The sequence below is a fragment of the Diabrotica virgifera genome, chromosome 10, assembly GCF_917563875.1.
Source record: "Diabrotica virgifera virgifera chromosome 10, PGI_DIABVI_V3a".
NCBI classification, from domain to species: Eukaryota; Metazoa; Arthropoda; class Insecta; order Coleoptera; family Chrysomelidae; genus Diabrotica; species Diabrotica virgifera.
In genome coordinates this window covers 10397450-10419362 of record NC_065452.1, presented here as the reverse complement: position 1 = coordinate 10419362, position 21913 = coordinate 10397450, and positions in this window count along the sequence as shown.

The following is a 21913-nucleotide window of genomic DNA, read 5'->3' as shown; positions in this document are numbered from 1 at the left end:
ACACTCGAGCAGCCAGGTTGCAAATGGATTTTTTGGGTACTATATACCTAATACATTATAAATACAAAAATGCCCGTTACAGTTAGGACGAGAAACTTAGTTATTAACAAATAACGGTCAAGAATGGCAGTTTTTTCGTTTAAATCGCTACAGGTAAAAATAGGGTAATTAAATATCTTATTTATAATATCCTCCTTTTTCAGATGAGCCAAGGTTTAAAATGGCACTTTTGAATTTTCGTCCGATCCTTTTTTGTTTCGGAAAGTGCAAAATTTCAAAAATAAAAAATGCGCTATAGCTTTTGCGAAAATGGTCTTAAGACTTTCATATTGCACGAAAAGTGGAGTCAAACATTCCATATAATGCACAAAAAATTTTAAGACGATTCATCAATTACTTTAAATTTTATTCAACTTGTTTATCGCAAAGAGAACTTTTTCGCAATGTTATTGTTCAGAAAATAATAATGACATAGCAATTATGTGGAAACCACATGCAAGAATAATAGTTATGTTTTTAAAGTATTGAAAAAATCATTAAAAAGTCGTTTTTATCACTCCGAAAAAAGTTAAGTAAAATAGAGTCATTTTTTGGCTTCTAAACAATTTGAATAACTTTGTTAATATTGAACATAGAGTAAATCTACTTTAGCATTTCAAAAGCTGGTATTTTTATACAAATTTTCAGAAAAAAACTTTTTGCCTAGGTTAATTAGGTTCAAAGTTAGCCACTTTCATTATTTAATTCGCAGTTACTTCTATATTCATCAAATTCTCCTGTAACAGTGTTAGTTACCATACTACTCTGAAACGGCTTGGCCGATTTTTATAAAATTTTACACTTTTATCCTGTAGGACGTTGAAGAGGTTTTAATATATTTTTTATACCCATAAGTTATAAGGGGGGTTGCCCCCCTTACATTTTTTTTATTTTTTGGACAATATTATCTACCTTAATTTTATATGATGTAGAATTGAAAAATACATAAAACCCTTAATTTTCACTCTTCTATCACCAACCCCTATTTGTTAATAGCCATCTATATATTTACATCTATAAAATTCTCCTGTCACAGTGTTAGTATCCATACTACTCCGAGACCGCTTGACCGATTTTTATGAAATTATGTATGTATATTCGGTAGGTCTTAGAATCTGTCGTAATCTATTTTTCATATCCCTGAGTGATAAGGGGAGTTCCCTCGAACATTTTGTAATGTTAGGTGGGGTTGTGTGTACATAACGTACTCTATAAGACTACGAGTACATACAAATTTAAAAAAGTATGATCAAAATCTATCAACAAGTTCCATCGATATTAATCGCAGCATATGTTTGCAAAATCAGTTTCATTTTTTGAGTGCACGTATTTTTGTAATTTCCCTCCACCGACCACGAATTAATTCCGTTCGGACGCCATTTTTAAAGCTTTATTAACCACTCTGTTGAGGTTCAAAGTTTAGGGTCTAGGACGTTTCATCGCCGCCAGTTCATCGCCGCCGTTTCGATGCCGCCAGTTCATCGCCGGCCGATTCATCGCCGGCCGTTTCGATGCCGCCGGTTCATCGCCAGTCAGTTAATCGCTAACTGATATATTTCCGAATTTTCGACAAATTTTCGACAGTTACATTTATTATTTATTTTTTGTATTAATTAGGAATTCTAGGAAATGCGAGATATGACCATTCCCGTTGCCATACTTAATCTTTTAATAGACTTTTAAACTTTTATAATATAAAATATAATTTAACACTACAAATTTACTACTGTTTAGTATCAAATTTAGGGGAAGTAGAAATAGAACAGTAAATTAATATAATAATATTTTTTATCTATTTATTTGTCATAAGTTTTGAACTGAATTTAACGCCGTGTCGTGCAGGGGCGTCATTTGGGCGTCCAGGGGGGGCATTTGCCCCCCGGCCCTGAAAATGACTGAAATTTACAGAAAATACATCAATATTCATCATAACATCATATATAATGTAAAAATACCAAGTTTCTTGTAAAAGGTATATATTAAAATACCCTAAATAAGGGTCACAATACAAAACGTTTTCGGATTAAGGAATCCATCATCAGTGTTTAAAAGCCCTAAAATTAAGTATAACCTAATTAAATGAGATAAAAGTTAAAATTGACAGAGGTTTTCAAGAACAAGAGGTCATACTTACAAAATTTGCATGCCTGAGCCACCAAAATGTATCGGGTAAAAACCCTTTAAATGTAAATAATAAGGATGTTTTACATATTTATATAAAATTCATTGGATGGTATAGATAAACCTGGATGTTACCCAGGGCAACACAGGACTCTCCCCACGTGGTTGGAACTTTTTTTGGAGAAAACCTCACATATTGGATTTCAATGGCCAACTGACAAGTGAATTCAAGAGCAACCCAAAATGACATCAAGAACTGTCAATGTAACCTAGTTGTAATATTACTTCAGCCACAACATTAAAGATTCATTTAAATGTTTTAAGATAAAAAACAGTATCAAATTTACAAATAGTAAAAATAAAAGATGTTCACAAAATATGAAAGATTTTATTCTAAAAATAATGCATTAATTAAGTATTCAAAATAGGAAATGAAATGTTTACGTTACAGGAAGTTATGCAGTCAACAATACCAATAGGTGTTGTATTGGTGGTATAAAATTGTCAATACGATTAGACAAATAAAGGTAAAGGTCTTATACTAGGAACACAAAATAGTATGTAATGTGTACATATGTGTACGATTTTAAGAGTATTGATGAAATGATAATTGTTTAATGACTGATAACTTTCTTGGTAGTCGACCCCACATAAATTGTATAATGATAGAAAAAGTGATATGATAATTGTAACAATACTGTTTTGTTTTTATCTGATTTTTATCTGAAAATGAGACTAAAGTAACTTGATGAAACTGAGTCCTCCAGAGACATGACATCAAATTGGTTAAAAATGAAGTGGTTGTAAAATATGGGGGGGAGTAGGACGGTATGAGAAGTCTGACAGAGTATGTTGTGATATTGGACCATGGAAGATGTGTAGTGTGTTGTTATGAAATAATAGTTATCTAACCTATAAGCTATGAGATGAGGCTAAGAAGACAGGTGGCTGGAATGAGACTCAATTCTGATGGATGTGGTTGTATATGTGATGTAGGAGCTAAATTTTGGAAAATTAAAGCTGGTGTGAAATAATGAGGATGTAAGAGGATGAGGTACAAATGAATATTAAAGAGTTAAAGTAAGATGTTGCTTATCGACAATTGGGAGTGAAATAGATGTATGTGGTCGTCATGAATGGTGTAGCAGAGAAGAGGAAATTGTATCTGATGTGGCTTATGAAAAAAGTTGACGGTGTAGGGGTTGAAAATCTCGGTTAAATGACACATGGCGATTGACACAGTTAGGACTTTAACTTCTCTTTAACTATTTCTAAGTCTTCATACAGGTCCAATTTTAGGAAGTTTTTTTGTGAAATATGATGTAATAACGAGACATCTTCTGGGATATTAAGGGTATGTTTGTTTTTTACAAGATGTTGAGAGAAAGTAGAAGTGTTTTCTCTTTTGGTGTGCTCTAAGGAGCGTGAAGATAAGGATCTACAGGTCCTACCTATATATGTAGCGTCACAATCAGAACATTGTAATCTATACACACCACTACGATCCATGTAGTTGATAGGGTCTTTGGAATTGGTAAGACACTGTCCCAGATTGTTGGGCACTTTGAAAGAAAAATGAGTATTATCAACTGCTCTTTTAAGAATATATCTAATGTCCCCAGTATAATGTCTCCATAATGTATTGTATATATAATGCTTACCCCCCCCCCCAAACAAAATTTCAAATGACGCTCCTGGTGTCGTGTCATCTCCCATAATACAAGATCAACTGACTAACTGGCGATGAAACGGCCGGCGATGAAATGGACTGGCGATGAACCGGCGGCATCGAAACGGCGGCGATGAACCGGCGGCGATGAAACGTCCCATTCCGCAAAGTTACTCAAACTTTTACACATAACCTATATATCTTCAACTTCAAAATGGCTCTAGTTAGGTTGCTTAATTGTTATAAACAAAGTAGCCGTCAATTAAATAAAAAAAGTGGCTAACTTTGACCGTAATTAACCAAGGCAAAAAGTTTTTCTTTTAAAATTCGTATAAAAATATCAGTTTTTCAAATTCCATTGTAGTTTTAGCCTACAGTCAATATTAACAAAGTTATTCAAATTGTTTATGAGCCAAAAATGACTCTATTTTATTAAAATGTTTTCTGAGTGATAAAATTGACTTTTTAATGATTTTTTTAAACACTTTGAAAACATGACTATTTTATATTTCATGTTGTTTACACAGAATTGCTGTATCATTATTATATTCTGAACAATAACATTGCGAAAAAAAAGCTCTTTGGGATAAACAAATTGAATAAAATTTAAACTAATAGACACATCTTCTTAAAATTTTTTGTGCATTGTACTGACTATTTGACTCAACTTTTCATGCAATATGAAAGTCCTAAATTCATTTTCGCAAAAGTTATAGCAAATTTTTTATTTTAGAAATTTTAGTTTTATTTTGCAATATCCGAAGCAACAAATAATCGGACCAAAATTCAAAAAACGCTATTTTAAACCTTGTCTGATCAACTAAAAGAAAAATATTATAAATAAGACATTTAATTACCCTATTTTTACCTGTAGCGATTTAAACGAAAAAACTCCCATTTTTGACCTTTATTTGTTTATAACTAAATTTCTCGTCCAAACTGTGACGGGCATTTTTGTATTAATTTATAATGTATTAGGTATATAGTACCCAAAAACCCATTTGCAACCTGGCTGCTCAAGTGTCCCGAACATGGTATATTTTTGCCTTATTTCCCTGGTGTAAGTTGTTGATAGGAGTTTTGGTACACTGAGAGCTATCTAATTCTGCTTTGCATATTGAAATGCTTCACTTGAGAAAGTTTTTTGAGACTGATGTTTGTATTTAATACTTGTAGTTTAATAATCAATTTTGTAAAAATTCAGAAAATAGTTTGTGTGTTTTTAATGTAGATTGTTTTTTAAGGTTTATTTTAAAAGAAGTACATAATGCCCTATTTTAGTGGAAAGTTTTAATTTTTTCTAGTCCTTTTATACCTAATTCTTTTTCGTTGCATTTCTTTTAAATTCTTTTTATCTCGTTGGTAATTCACCGTATATTTTTATGATGTAGTTTCAAGCTTCTCATACATAAAGCCGAGGTTCGCTATGTACCTAATCTGAATTATACATAGAGTAATTTGGGTTTATGATTTATGCATCGCGTATACGACTGAAGCGGATGTAATTGACAAAGAACTGTGCTCCTCTATTGAACCTAATACATTCGAAGGGGTAATCATCACTTAATCTAAATACCTTTTGTAGTCAACTCTAAAGGTATTTTATACTATTATCAGTAAAAAATAAAAGACACGGTCAAGGCACTAACTTTCGCTGTCTTTTCAGATAGTTCCAATAAATTTTGTTCTCAAATGTGTTTGGGACCATTAGGAAGATGATGTCCCACAAATTATCTTCTTTTCAGCTCCTTGTAAACTTTTCTTTTTCTTTCAACTTGTGCTTTCCAATTCTTTCTTGGATAACAGACTGTCTTCTAATATCTAAATACACCTTTCCATTTTATTTAGCTGTTATAAATATATTTTTCCATTTATATATGTTTTTGTTTCGGAGTAAACTGACATGTTTTTGTTTTTACTGATATTAAGTAGGTATAGGAAATTTTTTTATTATTATAGGTTATTCACTACATGCAATCAATAAAGAACAAAAATTATAAGCATGTTATTTGTTTGTTCAAAGGGGTGTAAGGATAAATTTGGATTTGTTATCCAGTGATAACAAAGAATCCACTAGCTTTTTAAATTACTGAACTCTGCCCTGAAAAGGTAAGTAGTTCACTGCACTGCACTGCACGACACTTCACTTCACTACTACTTAGAACCTATGTGGTAGCTCCAGTGGTTTGTGCCTCCTCAGTCTCCGAGTCTGCTCACTATTATCCAGCAGGTTTAGTGCAAGATTATTAGGGTGGTTTTCTAACTTTGCCAAATAGCGGCTGCTGTATTCACTCACTGTCTCCTTTACTGTGGCTACTTGAAGATCGTCTCTGATTTCTCTGTTAGGTATAAACCAAGGTGCATTTGTTATGGTCCGTAGTACCTTCAACTGGAAGCGTTCCAATATCTCCATGTTTGAGTTTGCAGCCGTACCCCATAGTTGTACACCATATGTCCATATTGATTTTAAGGCTACTTTATACACCAATAATTTGTTTTTTAAACTAAGCTTTGACTGTCTTCCCAATAACCAGTAGTATTTGCTGAGTTTCAAGCCAAGTTGTTTTCATTTGTTAAAAATGTGCTTTCTCCAGGTCAGTCCTTTATCCAAGTGCATCCCTAAATACTTAACGCTGTCAAATTGAGGCAGATCTTGTCCATTTAGTTTAACAGGTGGCATTGTACCTCTGCATTTGGTAAATGTAACCTGCACTGATTTTACTTCATTGACTTTGATTCTCCAGTTTCTTGTCCAGTCCTGAATTTTCACTAGATGTTGTTGGAGAATTATTTCGGCTATGACTGGGTCTTTGTGTTTGACCATTATCGCTTTATCATCTACAAAGGAAGCTGTGATTGTTTGGTTGCTTACTGGAAGATCATCTGTGTACATAAGATAGAGAAGTGGACCAAGAACACTGCCCTGTGGTACCCCTGCCTTTATCAATGTGATTTCTGATGTTGTCTGTCCGTACCTTACAGTAAAATATCTTTCTTTTAGGTAGGATTCCATAATAATGTACAGTGTGTGAGGGAGTGATTTTTTAAATTTAAATAGTAGTCCATCATGCCAAACCTTATCAAAGGCTTGACTCATATCTAAGAAAGCAGTCGTGCAGTAACTTTTTTGCTCAAATGCTTTATTTATTTCGTCCACTACCCTGTGGATCTGTTCAATTGTGCTATGTTCCCTTCTGAATCCGAATTGGTGTTCAGGAATCAGGTGGTTTTCTTCTATTATGGGAGTCAGTCGGGTTATGAGTAGCTTTTCTAGGAGTTTACCAAGGACTGGCAGCAGGCTGATTGGTCTGTATGATGTTATGTACTTCATTTATTGGTTTTCCAGGTTTTGGAATAAGTATAAGCTCGGCAACTTTCCATTGGGCAGGGAAGTGTCCTAATCGTAGCACCGCGTTGAATATTGTTGTTAGTAGCACAATCCCTTTTCTTGGGAGTTCTTTAATAAGACGGCCTTTGATCAGATCAAACCCTGGAGCCTTATCTAGATTTAAGTTTCTTCTGATTGTCTCATGTACCTCTTTGACTTTGAAGAGTTTTGGAATTTGGGACATTTGATATGGAGCTTCAAGAGTTTCTTTGATATTAGCTTCTATTTCAGGCGTATTTTGAGATGGAAGAGGTTAAAAGACTTCCTCCAGATATTCTCGGAAGGTATTGGCTTTTTCCTCGTCAGTGCGTGCCCATGTTCGGTCTCTTTTACGAATCGGAGGAATTTGCTCATTTTGTCCTTTTAAGTTCTTAACCGCTTTCCATAACGAATAGTCTGTATCTTCTGTACTTGTCAGATTTTCTAAGTATTCGTTAAATGATGCATTCTTTATATTGTTAATAAGCTCTTTCAATTCTCTAGAAGCTTTGTCATAATTTATCCTGTTTGTCGGGTGTCTATTACGCTGCCAAATCCTTCGGAGTTTTCTTTTTTCAGCTATTTTCTTTTTTATTATTACTGGGCAGTGTTGTTTTTTTTGTGATTTGATATTTCTGGTGTGGCATTGTTCGCAGCAGTGTGGATCATGTTTGTTAATTGATTTACTGCAGTTTCAATTTCTGTCTTTTTTTTTAATGATATTTTTAAGTCAATTTCTGCATTAACTTGGTTTCTATATTGTTCCCAATTGGTATTCTTGTTGAACAGCATTACAGGAAGTTCTTTTTCTATAATTGTGGCACTAACTTGTGCTATTATTGGTGTGTGATTAGAATAAAGGTCTAGATTTGATTCTACATTTAGGTAACCAGCTCCTATGCCTTTAACTATGAAGAAATCAAGTAGGTCTGGTATTTTAGCTGGATCCTTAGGCCAGTACGTTGGAGTGTATGTGGATAGGTAACTCAATTGCAGTTCTTGGATGATGTTATATAGTACTCTACCTCTACCTGGCGCTGTTAGTCTTGAGCCCCATGCTATGTTTTTCGCATTGTAATGACCTCCTGCTAGGAACTTGTGACCTAAAGATAAGAAGTATTCTTCCATCTCTTGTTTATTTGGTGGGTAATTTGGTGGGAAGTATGCCGCTGATACTGTTAATGGACCTAGCCAATCTTCAATTACGATACTGGTTGCCTGTAGAAAGTTTTTACTGAATTTAGGTAACTCATAGTGTTTAATTTGGTGTCTAATGAGCACTGCCGTTCCTCCTCTGGCTACCCTGTCAGCTTCTGGATGTGTTGTGTGGTACATTAAATAATTTTTAATATTAAAGTAAGAACTACTGTTAAAGTGGGATTCTGATATTAGAAGAATGTCAATGTCGTTGTGCGCAAGAAATACTTCTACTTCTTGTTTGTGTTTGGCAAGGCCATTTGCATTCCAAAGGGCAATTTTATACAGTTGGGCCATTTATAATTAGGAGATTAGTTAGTTGTGTGAGTTGTTCTCTAAGTGATTTTATTTCTGCTGCCATTTGGTTCATTATTTGTTGTTGGTTTGTAATTGTATTTTGAAGAATGGATAATATATTATCAGGGCCCCCGTAAGGGTAACTGGCGCCTGTGTGCAAAAATGGATTTTGGCGCCTCTTAAGGCATTTTGGATCATGTTTTTCTATTTATTTTTTGAAGGTAGGTCGGTAGGTAGGTAGGTGCTTGAAATAAAGCAAAAACTGAACCTTAGAAGTCATATTTATACTCCAGTCACTCACGGTAAAATATTGCAAAACCTCCGAATTTTAAAGAATTGCTTGCATTGACATGGAATTTGGCATACACATACCTAACATGTCAAATAAAAAAAGTGATATTGTGTGGATGTGTGCTTTTGCCCTGGATGTGAGTTTCACCCCTTCTCGGGGGTAAAAAAATATAGAAATGTTCAAAAAAAGGAATTGTATAAAATGACTAATTTTAAGTAACTTTTGTTCGATAGGGTTTTTTCAGTAAATTCGGTAAGTATTTTATCGAACAAAATGTTCTTAGCAAAAATAAAGCTTATAAAAAAGTGAAAGTGAAACATTTTTTTTTGTTTTTTAAATTTATAACTTCAAAAGTAAGTAAGTTACGCTAAAAATAATGATGGCCCCTTTTTGATAAAAAAAAATAGTGAAAATCACCCCCTAATTAGCGTCCCAAATGAAATTATTAATCGTTACCGCTTCACTACAAGTTACTTATGTATTGTTTGTATGATCTGAAGTTTCATCGGTTCAAAGGTTTTTGAAAAGACTGTTCTAGTTAAAAGGGCTTGAACGAGTCGTTAATCACAGGTGTATCCAAATTTTAAACAGCCATATCTTAACAAATTTTTGTTTTACAGGAAAACAAAAAATCCAAAATATTCAGAATTGTAAAACCTACATTTTTTACTGGTTGAGATTTTTGGTATCAATAATAATTTTTAAGCTATTTAAAAAAAGCAATTTTTTTCAAGATAAAAAAATTTTGTCCAAAAGATTTCTTTTACCAAAAAAGGGACCAACTTTATTTTGAGCATAACTTGCTTACTTTTGATGCTAGAAACTTATTTAAAGAACAAATATAAAGCTTGTTATAAACACTTTTGGTTATTTCACGTTAAAATATTCGATTTGAAATTTGAAGAATAACAACCTACTTTTCCTTAGCTACAACTGTGCTTCTACTGGGTTTATAGGCTTCATATGCCAGCCATTTTTTAAACTTTTTGTAAGCTATTTTTTGATAGGAACATGTTTTTCGATAAAATACTTACTTTTTGAGTTATTTTGGAAAAACCGTGTAATAGGGTTTTTGGTAAAAAATGAACATATTCACTCGCAAATAACTCGAAAAGTATTAACTTATTGAAAAAATTCTATAGAAATAAAGTTCCTTAGAATTACTCAGTTTATCCAATTCCAGGCTTATTTTAAACGTATGTTTTTCACCCCCGAGGTGGGGTGGAACCCACCCCCAGTGCAAAAGCACACATCGGCACAATATCACTTTTTTTACTTATTAGCTATGTGTATTATGTGTACCTATGCCAATATGTATTTCATATCAATGCAAGCGGTTCTTTAAAATTCACAGCAAAAACCGTGAATAAATGGACTATTATTTGTAAACTAAAATATCAAAATGAAACAAACACAATAAAATCATAACAAAATAAATTAAAATGCCTGACTTCCCACATGGTCTTGCATGTAGGAATCGGCAGTAACTGGATGATATACGTACTAATAAAATTTTGTGTGTATTTATTATACCTTCGTCTTCTTTATCTAATATTTCACGACCATGAAAGTTAATTTCGACCAAACCATCTCTTTCCCTCCACTTATTATTGTATTATAAGGCGAAGTAGATGGATTTTAGGTCCTCTAATTATTATATGGCCGAAGTATTCTGTTTTTCTCATGTTTTTCTTCTATTTATACGTAATCCTATTTAATTTCTCAACTTTTATGTTAAAATTAATTTTTGTTTTTTTTTGTTTGTTTTTTTTTCCAAATTTTTTGCAATTTTTTACCCTGGGTTTTGGCGCCCGTAAAGGATGGCGCCCGTGTGCATTGCACAATTTGCACATATGGTAGCGGGGGCCCTGTATATTATTGTCACTGGCAACTTGCGCATATGTTGGCCTGTATTGTTGTTGGGGTGTTGGTGCAGCTTGTACATTTTGTGGATCTGTGGATTAGTTTGTTGCGGGATCGTTTGGTGTGATTGGGTTACAGGCATAAGCTGCTTCTTTTGTTGTTGTTATAGGAAATTATGATCATCTTCTGTTCTGTGCGTCTGCTACCCAGTTGTTCACAATTCTTTTAAGGTCGTCGGTGTATCGTGTTGGGGGTCTTCCCCGGTTTCGCTTGTTTGCCCGTGGTCTCCACTCAAGCAATTGTTTTGTCCACCTGTCGTCTTTCATTCTTGCAACATGTCCCGCCCTTCTCCATTTTTGGCTTGCAATACGTTCGATAATGTCTTCCACTCCGGTTATTTTACGAACTTCCTCATTTCTTAGTATATTCCTTAAGCTCATTCCTATCATTGATCTCTTCATTTTACGTTGCGTCCTTTACAATTTTTCGCTGATGGTTTTGTGAGAGTAAAGGATTCTACATATTATCATGCACTCACCGTTTCAGGCACGTAGCGTTTAGTTTCCGAAAAATATTGATTTTAATGGTTTTAAATATGAAACAATGAACCAAAAAAATCAGAAGAAATTGGAGGGAGGGAATTGAAAAAGAACTAGAGGAAAGAAATCCCTCCAGGTATATGGTTAAATAGAGAAGAATGGCGGTTAGGAGTCGGAGGGCGTCGGAGAACGCTGTAAACCGATAGTAGTAGTAAATATGAACCAATCATACTGTCCGGAGTGTATGGTATCAGATATCTCTTTGTAAAATCAGGTTTTTCCGGAGACTACGCTGCGTGCCGGAAACGATGAGTGTATGATAATATGTAGAATCCTCTAAGGTTTCTGCCCCGTTTGTGAGGACTGGTAAAACGCAATGGTCGAAAGCTTTCCTTTTTAACCGAATTGTGATATTTATTGGGATTTAAACGTCTCTCATTTTTCCGAATGCAGCCCAACCTAAAGTTACTCTTTTGAGTAGTTCACATGTTAGTTCATCTCGCATTAATCTTATTTCCTGATCCAAATACACAAATATTTCCACAACTGCTATGGACGATTTCTCGATTGTTGTGAGCTCAGTGGGTCATCTGTTATCAGGACAATTTCATCGGCATATCGGAGATGATTTCTGTGGCCGTTTGCCAAAAGCTGATATGTCCACTTTTTGTGATTTGGCCTTTTTATGCCAGTTGATAGTGTGTGATTATAGGCTTCATCTGCCCAAAGTAGATATGCCCAGTGTACTGTGAAATGTAGATTACCCTCCATGTTTAAATCTGGATATCTCCACATGACCAAATCCACGTTTGCCAAAAGCTGATATGTACAATTGTCAGTTGTAAGTCATAAAATATTGCGCATGCTAAAAGCAGATATGTACACTTGAAAAGGATTTATCATATTTTGGCAGACTTTTTTTTCTATATTTCTTGAACTTATCTTGTTTCTTTATGAGCAGTATTTTTTTTAATTTTGTATAAAGATTTTGTTTTAAAAATGTTTAACTATACTATATTGGCAATATTCTTTTTATTTAGGAAGCTTACTATAAAATATACAGGGTGTTTCTAAATAAGTATGACAAACTGTAAGGGGTAATTATACATAAAAAAGAGTACAGTTTGCTCTATAAACATATATCCGCAAATGTTTCTTTTCCGAGATACGGGGTGTTGAAATTTTTGTTTCAAGCTATTAATTTATTTATTGCTCTAACACCGGTTGAGCCATGAAAATGAAATTTGGTAAGTTTTAAGAAGTAGTTATTGCGCATTTTTTACATACAAATAAGAATTTTGTATTCATCATTGGCGCGCATACGGGTAATGGTCTGAATATTTTTAAAGAAAAAATAGTACGCCACTGAGAGATTCCAAATTAAAAATTATTTTTGAATTTCATGGTTAATTCATGATAAAAAAACCTCTCCGATCCACCGTTTTTATGCCTATCAACATGGCCTATCCAGCGCAGACGTCCGATCTTTATGGATGTTATGACGTCGGGTTCGTTGTATGCTGCGTAGAGTTCAAAATTATATCTTCTGCGCCATACGTCATTTTCTTTCACCCCCTTATATATGTGTCTAAGGATTTTTCGTTCAAACGTACCTAATAAGTTCTCATCGCTTTTCGTCAGTGTCCATGTCTCTGATCCATGTTTTTGCATTTGGTTTTTCTCGTGATGTTGTTAGATCTTAGATGTTTAATGAGTCCATTATATGTTTTATTAGCAATATGTATTCTTCTCTTAACTTCTTCGCTGACATTTTTATCTGCGGTAACTAGTGAAACTAGATACGTAAACATTTTTACGCTTTCGATGTTATAGTCTCCTATTGTCAGATTCTGTAGGTTTCTTTGGCCTGTCGATTTGCTGGCCTTCATGTATTTGGTTTTTATTTCATTAATATTTAGGCCACTGTTTTGTGCCGCTCTTTCTATAGCATTAAATGCTTCTATCATTTCTCTTTTGCTTCTAGCTATGATATCAACATCATCTGCAAATGCCAATATGTGTACACTTTTTGTTATTATTGTTCCTCTGGTGTTGACTTTTGACTCTCTAATTATTTTCTCTAATGTGATGTTGAATAGAATACAGGATAGGGCATCTCCCTGTCGTAGGCCCGTTCTAACATGGATTGTATCTGTTAGTGCGTTTTGAATTTGAACCCTGCTTTGTACTTTAAGTGTTTCTTTTACTATTTCAATGAGATGAGTTGGAATATTAAACTCTTTCAGGGCGTTGATCAGAAATTCTCGATGGATACTATCATAGGCACTCTCAAAGTCAATGAAGGGATGATGTGTTTCTATATTAAATTCACTAGTCTTTTCCAATATTTGTCTCAAAACGAAGACTGATCTATTGTGGACTTCTGCCTGCAGAAACCACATTGATATCCCCCAACTATTTGTTCCGCATATGGTCTCAATCACTCAGACACAATATTTGACAGTATTTTATATGCCACAGTCAGTAGCGTTCTACTATCAAATACAATAATACTAAACTAATACTAAACTGAAATAACAGAAAATAACACTAATAAGATTTCAACTGGGCGCAAAGCTACAACATATGTTCAAAATGACCTTCTTCACTGGTTACAGAAAGTTATATTCATCATTGGCGCGCGTATGGGTAATGGTCTGAATTTCTTTTTAAGAACAAATAGTACGCAACTGAGATATGTCAAATTAAAAATCATTTTTGAATTGGTCGTATAATATATGACAAAAAATATATCTTAGTTTTTTCATTTGTTTGGCGCCGTTTTATACAAAAAAATAATACATCTTAACGCTTAAAAAGTATTCGAGGTAATTTCCATATGCATAGAAGCTTATTTCAAATATTTTGTAAGCTTTAAGATGTTTTATTTTTTGCACAAAAACGACGCATCATATGAAAAAAAGACAAGATAGATTTTTTATCGTAAATTGAACGAGGAATTCAAAAATGATTTTTAATTTGGAATATCTCAGAGGCGTACTATTATTTTCATTAAAAATTTCAGACCTGGTATCCGTACGCGCCAATGATGAATATAAAATTCTACTGTCACCTCTGAAAGAAGCTATTTTAAACATTTGTTGCAGCTTTGAGCCTAGTTTAAATCTTGTAAGTTTTATTTTCTATTAATTATTGTTCTAGTTTAGTATTATTGTATTAGTAAGTTCTTGATAGTGTATTAAATAAATGAAAAATACGCGTTAAGATATTTATTTTTTTACATAAAAACGGTGTACCATATGAAAATAAGACAAGAGAGGTTTTTTATCACAAATTAAAAGAGGAATTCAAAAATAATTTTTAATTTGAAATATATCAGTAGGGTACTATTTTTTTCTTTAAAAAAATTTAAACCATTACCCGTATGGGCGCCAATGGTGAATAGAAAATTGTTAGTTGTATGTCAAAAAATGCGCAATAACTATTTCTTAAAACCCACCCAATTTTAATACAATGTTGCCAGTAGTTCATTTAAAAAAAGTTAGCCGATAGCTGATATGTGCACTTGGAGCCGTAAATCTTTGGCATTTTACAAAATTAACAGAACATTTTTATGAAATTTGTAGCTAGGTTATATGTAACTCAAAACCAAATATAAAAAAAAGTAAAATCCTGTATAAAAGGTATATTTAAAAACCCTCAAAAGGGCCACATCAAAATCATATAACTAGTTTTCGACTGGTTTATCAGTCATCATCAGTGCCTACGTGCAATGTACAAATGTACATGCTAACCACCAAGATAGTATTTAACAAAAATATGTGGGTCAAAGCCCAGTAAAAGAAGTCCGTCAAGGAAAAATTGGTTTAAAAAGCTACATTAAGTATGGATGTTTAAAATATTTAGCTAATCTGCCCTAGGTAACATCTGAGCTGTGGATTTGACTTGTTTACATGTTGAAAGTATGACGGCAAGTGACAATACTATCTTGGTGGTTAGCATGTACATTGCACGTAAGCACTGATGATGACTGGTAAACCAGTCGAAAACTAGTTATGTGATTTTGATGTGGCCCTTTTGAGGGTTTTTAAATATACCTTTTATACAGGATTTTACTGTTTTTTTGTATTACATGGTATACAGCCAACCACAGAAAAACTGTTTCCTTGTGAATTTTTAAAACCATATATGATATTTCTAAAACTGTGATTTTATGGACGTCGTAGAAATTTGAATTTGCTATCCTGAAAAGTAGCAAAAATGGACATATCAGCTTTTGGCAAACGACCACTAATTTAGTTTCTTTCCGTCGATGTTAATACTCTTTGAGTCCCACTCTAAACGTTTAAATGCGTAATACATGACTGTTATAAATAGTTTTAGCGACAAAGTATCTCCCTGCCGCACCCCTCTGCACCCCACTAACAACTTTTATCTTCTCAGCTAGGCAATGATGGTTTAAAGTTGTCACATTTTCGTATATATTTCGAATAATATTTGCATAAGTACCTGTGTTCTATTTTGCGCTCTGATAATGCTTTTAATATAGCTATTGTTTCCACGTGTCAAATGCTTTCTAGAAGTCAACAAAAATAAGAACAGGGGGTCTGTTATATTCGATAGACTTTTCCACTAGAGTTTTAAGTAGTGAAGATGGTCATTTATTCCGTGGCCTGATCGAAACCCTGCTTGATCTTCTGACTGGCAGAAATCAAGTTTTACTTCTAATCTGTTTGCCGGTATTCGAGTAAAAAGCGAATGGGAATATAGTTTTCAAGATCTAATTTATCCTCTGTTTTATGAAGGAGTTCTCCCGTGATATATCTGGTATATTCTCCGATCCGACATTCTGTACTTTTTGTATTGGCTGTTCGATGAGCTCTGGAATAACTTTACTTTGACGTAATGTTTCATAGAAACTTTCCACTATATTATAATATGCCTAGTTTATCTACAGCCCTCAACTGTCTATCTGAGAGCCCTCAACATCGAAATGGAGTAGGAATTGTAGTTGCACCACATATTATGGCAGCAGTCAAATCTTTCACCCCTTTCTCTGATAGAATAATGTTGCTTCGACTACACAGGAACCCGATTGATCTGAATATAATACAAATATACGCCCAAACTGCGGATAAGGATAAGGACATTATCGAGAAATTCTATGAACAGCTGAAAAGTTATGTCAAAATGACCAACAAACATGAGATAACAATCATAATGGGTGACTTCAACGCAAAGGTGGGCCAAGGTAAATTTGAGAGTATAGTTGGAAACGGGCTAGGACAGGGCTTCCCAAACTGTGCGTCGCGACGCCCTGGGGCGTCGCCGAGTTGTCCCAGGGGCGTCGCGTGTCAGAGCGGACTTTTAATGCAGAAAATATATTTTCTAAAATACTCATATCCTGCAATTAGCAGATAAAATTACTGGGTTTCAGAATAAGTTGCTTTTATGGAAGAGAAAATTAGAAGATCAAGAAATTTACTGTTTCCCTGCTTTACAAGGTATTCTACAAGAAAACTCAATAGAAATCCTCGATCCCTCTTTAAAAAATATGTTTACATAACACTTGTTATCATTGAGCGAACACTTTGAGAAATATTTTCCCGAAGATCTGGAGTAATATGACTGGGTCAGAAACCCTTTCCAGTTATTCACATTATCGACACTTTCAACAGAGTGTTATGAAACTTACTTTTTACGCGGTTGATTTTACTATTTTATTATTTATGTTTTTAGGCACTAAGTTTAATTATATTTGACTTTATTTATTTTCAGTAACTTACAACTAAACAAATGAAAAACAATGAATTCATATCTTTTATTTTACAAACTACGATAAATACTTAACATTAATTAATTTATTAGAAAATACTACACTAATTTTATACGTTACAAAATAACCACGGCTTCATTATAATTTATTTACAATTTAATTCGCGACGGCTACAAATTTATGACTAAACTCTAATTACAAAAATGTCTCTTTATATAGTTATAAAATTAATCTACTGATTTCCAGAAAAATCGAAAGGCAAATATTATTTACAGAGCAATAAAAAAGGTGTATTCGATGGCCTTCTAGATCGTAAACAAGTTTCCTCTCGCCCTCAGACAGTTCGTCGCCAGAAAGTTCTGGCGTTGACAGGGCCGGCCTGGGACCGTGACAAGAGGAAGAAGAACAACTGACAGAATTGTCCTGTGATTCCAGCCTAAAGCTTCAATACGACTGTTTGAACTTTGGAGCTCAGTTTCTCATGACTCATGAATATCATGCCATCAGCACTGCAACGTTAAAGGTTTTATTACCATTTGCGACTTCGTACTTGTGCGAAACGGAATTTTCTGCAGTGACAGTAATTAAAAACAAGTACAGGTCAAACATAAACTTAGAAAAAGAAATGTGAGTGGGAATTTCCAAATTGGAGCCCCGGTTTCATAAGCTGTGCTCATCAAAAAGCAAGCACATCCCCACATCCGTCACGTTAACCAGCCAGTTACATAAAAAATATCCCTTTTTATTTTTGGGCCAATTTTTTGATTTCCTTCTTAATTTCTAATAAAAATATAAATGCTCAAATAGTTTTTTTTTTGTTATAACTATAACCTGTTACTAGGCTAGTACTTACTAAAATTGGTAAATTTTATTGGGGGTTGGCTTGAGGGGCGTCGCAAAAAAATTCGAAAGTCTCAAGGACGTCGCAGTACGAATAAGTTTGGGAAGCCCTGGGCTAGGAGAAAGAAATGACCGAGGAGACCGTCTTAATAACTTCTGCCAAGAACACAAAATGATACTTAGTAACACCCTACTTAAGCTTCCTGTCCGCAGAATCTATACGTGGCAATCACCAGCAGATACTTCGGAGAATATCGTAAGAAATCAAATAGATTTCATTGCTATACCAATAAGATGTAGAAACGCAATCAAATCTGCAAAAACATATCCAGGAGCCGATGTGTTAACAGACCATAATCCAGTTGTTTGCAAGCTCGAAGTAAAATTGAAGCGTGTCAAGAAAAAGCTTTAAGTGAGAGAATTAAGAAACTCTCTAATCCTAATATTAGAGGAAAAGTGCAAGAATCCCTACACAAAGAATTAAACAGGATAAATGAGAATATGAAGTAAGTAAAAAATGGGATGAAATTGAGCATGCTATACAGACAACCTGTGCGCAGCTATTGAAACAAGAAAAAGTGAAGAAAAAGGAATGGATGACTGAGGATATCCTTGACATGATGGAAGAGCGACGGAAGTACAAAAACAAAAACGAACCAAAGTATCGAGAAATACACAAAAAAATAAGAACAAAAATCAGAGAAGCTAAAGAGGAATGGCTGTCGAAAAAATGCAAAGAAATTGAACAATATGAAAAGAAATACGATTACCAAAACATGCAGAAGAAGATAAAAAAATGACAAATAAAAGAAAATACAACAGCTCAGCAACGGACATACTTGACACCAACGGAATTTTGATCTCAGAACCAACAAAGATTCTAGAAACATGATAGCAATATGTTGAAAGCCTCTTTGCTTCAGACTACCCTAATAATTCTTCTTCTTGTTCTTGTAGTGCCTATCCGTTTCGGATGTTGGCGACCATCATGGCAATCTATACTTTGCACACTGCTGCTCTGAAAAGATTTGTAGTGGTCGTGTTGAACCACGTACGTAGATTTTTCAGCCACGAAATCCTTCGCCTTCCTGGTCCTCGCTTTCCCTCTACTTTTCCCTGTAAGACCAGTTGCAGCAGTCCATATCTTATACCCTAATAATTACTCAATTGAAATCACCGAAAACAGCCCTCCCATTCTCAATTTAGAGGTAGAAAAAGCAATATGCTTACTCAAAAATATCAAATCTCCAGGACCTGACAATATTCATGCTGAAGTGCTAAAACTTTTATGCGAAACGGACAATTAATTCCTAAAAAGCCTAACCACTCTTTTTAATAATATATACGACACACGCAGAATTCCGGAAAATTGGTTAAAATCAACCTTCGTGGCCATACCTAAAAAACCAAACACTAAATTGTGTGACCAACATAGACTGAGAAGCTTGATTAATCATATCACCAAAGTCTTCACCAAAATAATATATAACAGAATCTACAACAAGTGTGAAGCGGAAATCAATGAGTCACAATTTGGTTTTAGGAACAAGGGGACAAGGGAGGCAGTGTTTTGTCTGCAAGTATTAGTACAGAGGTGTAGAGATATGAACAAGGATGTCTACATGTGCTTTGTAGATTACTCGAAAGCCTTTGACAATGTGAGACATGACCAACTAATTGAAATTCTACAAAGCATAGGAATTGCATAGGAATTTTGACAAGTCTCTACTGGAATCAGACAGCCAGGGTAAAAGTCGGCAATGCGTCTACGGAGAGCATTGATATCAGAAAAGGTGTGCTACAGGCATGTGTTCTCTCCCCTCCCCTTTTTAATATTTACTCCGAACAAATTTTTAAAAAAACACTGGATGAAGCAAACGAAGGCATAAAAATCAATGGAGAATTGACAAATAACATCCGATATGCGGACGATAAAGTCGTACTTGCCAGCAGTATCGATGAACTTCAGTATCTTATGGACAGGGTACAAAGAGCGAGAGAAGAAAGAGGACTTAACCTCAACATAAATAAAACAAAATGGATGCTGTTCAGCAAATCTCAAAAAACTGCCATACAATTGAAAATAAAAAACCAATTAATTGAACACGTTGACTCGTATATTTACCTTGGAACAGTCGTCAACTCAAAATGGGATCAAACAACCGAAATACGATCTAGAATTGAAAAGCCAAAGCAACATTAACCAACATGAAACATATATTCACCCATTCCGACATATCTCTCCCACTAAAAATACGGCTGCTAAAGTGCTATGTATTTCCAGTCTTGCTGTATGGCGCACAGGCATGGACACTGACGGAAACATTAATGATAAAACTGGAAGCATTCGAAATGTGGGTGTATCGACTTATCCTCAAAATATCCTGGACGACTCACACCACCAACGTAGAGGTACTGCGCTGAATGGGAAAACAAAAAGAAATCTCTTTCACAATTAAGAAACGGAAACTTGAATACCTCGGTCATATTATGAGACATGATAAATATCATATACTCCAACTGATAATACAGGGTAAAATAGAAAGCAAACGCGGACCCGGAAGAAGAAGACACTCATGGCTTCAAAACTTACGCCAATGGTTTGGACTAACATCGATCGAGTTATTCAGAAACGCCGCAAACAAAATTAAAATTGCTATGATGATAGCCAACGTCCCCAACACACAAGGCACATGAAGAAGAAGAAGTTTATCTACAACTTGCTGATTGACTGGGTTATTGGACTTCAATATTGCTGATCTACATGGATATTGCATCGTATTTAGTGCGATGAACATGCAAAAAAAATGGAAAAACGGGGCCAGAACATGCAAGAAATCTGAAAGTTGCCAAGAATATTAAGGAATGATAGGAAACTTATCCTCCACTACATGAAGGAGAAAAAGGAGTCGTCCACTCCGTTCAGGAGAAAAAGCAGATGTGATGAGGAAGACTTTTCAAAAGAGAGTGCACCCTGAACTATCACCAAGAAAAATAAGACATCGATTTTATCGAAGAAGTCAGAGAACCACAAGTAGAAATTCTCGAAGATCAAGAGGACATAATCACCCACACGTGGGTAAGAGAGATAAGTAAACTAATCATAAAAGCTCACCAAGCAAAGCATCTAGACCAGAGTAAATAACAAAGAGGGCTCCGAAGTATTTCCCCAATAAAAGCTATTATAAACCTAATAAACCTCACAAATGCAATATTGCTTCCAACTATCAGCAAGATTGCAGAACGAGTCATCCAAACCAGACTCCAAGCAGAGGCAGATAGGCTAGGAATTATCCCTGAAGGAGAACTCGAGTACAGAGCTCAAAAGTCTAGCGAACTACACGTCCTCAGACTAACAAAATACATATCAGCTGGATTCAACGACAACCAGTACATAGGAGCATCCTTCCTGGACGTAAGCAAAGTCTTCGACAGAGGGTGGCATAAAGGCCCAAGGGACAAATATGGATACAACGGGATCCATGACGAAACTCATCACCTCGTATGTAATCGACCGGTTTTTCAGTTTCAGGTAGGACAAACCTGGTGTATAATGTATAATCCCTCTGGGGCTCAGTGGAGAACGTTGTTCAGATGGAAACACCAATAGCGATAAAGGAATTTATTTATAGAACCGACACTAGGGTATTTTTACCCCGGGAGAACTTTTGAACACTGACTGGTTACTGGTACGCGTTTAGTTGAAGACTGATGAAGACTCTATTTGAAGTTACATCTTGACTGCAGGAGGTGATTCTTGAGAATGATTCTAAATGTGTATACTTTCTCAGCGGTGGCACTTAGTATTGGTGTCAAGCCACGCGCTGAGTATATTTACAAATATTGAGAACAAAGAAATATATTTGATCATCAAATTAAATAATGCAATTGCCCGAATTATTGTTTACAGTTTACAATTCGTGAACTAAATTAGAGACCCGTACATGTAATT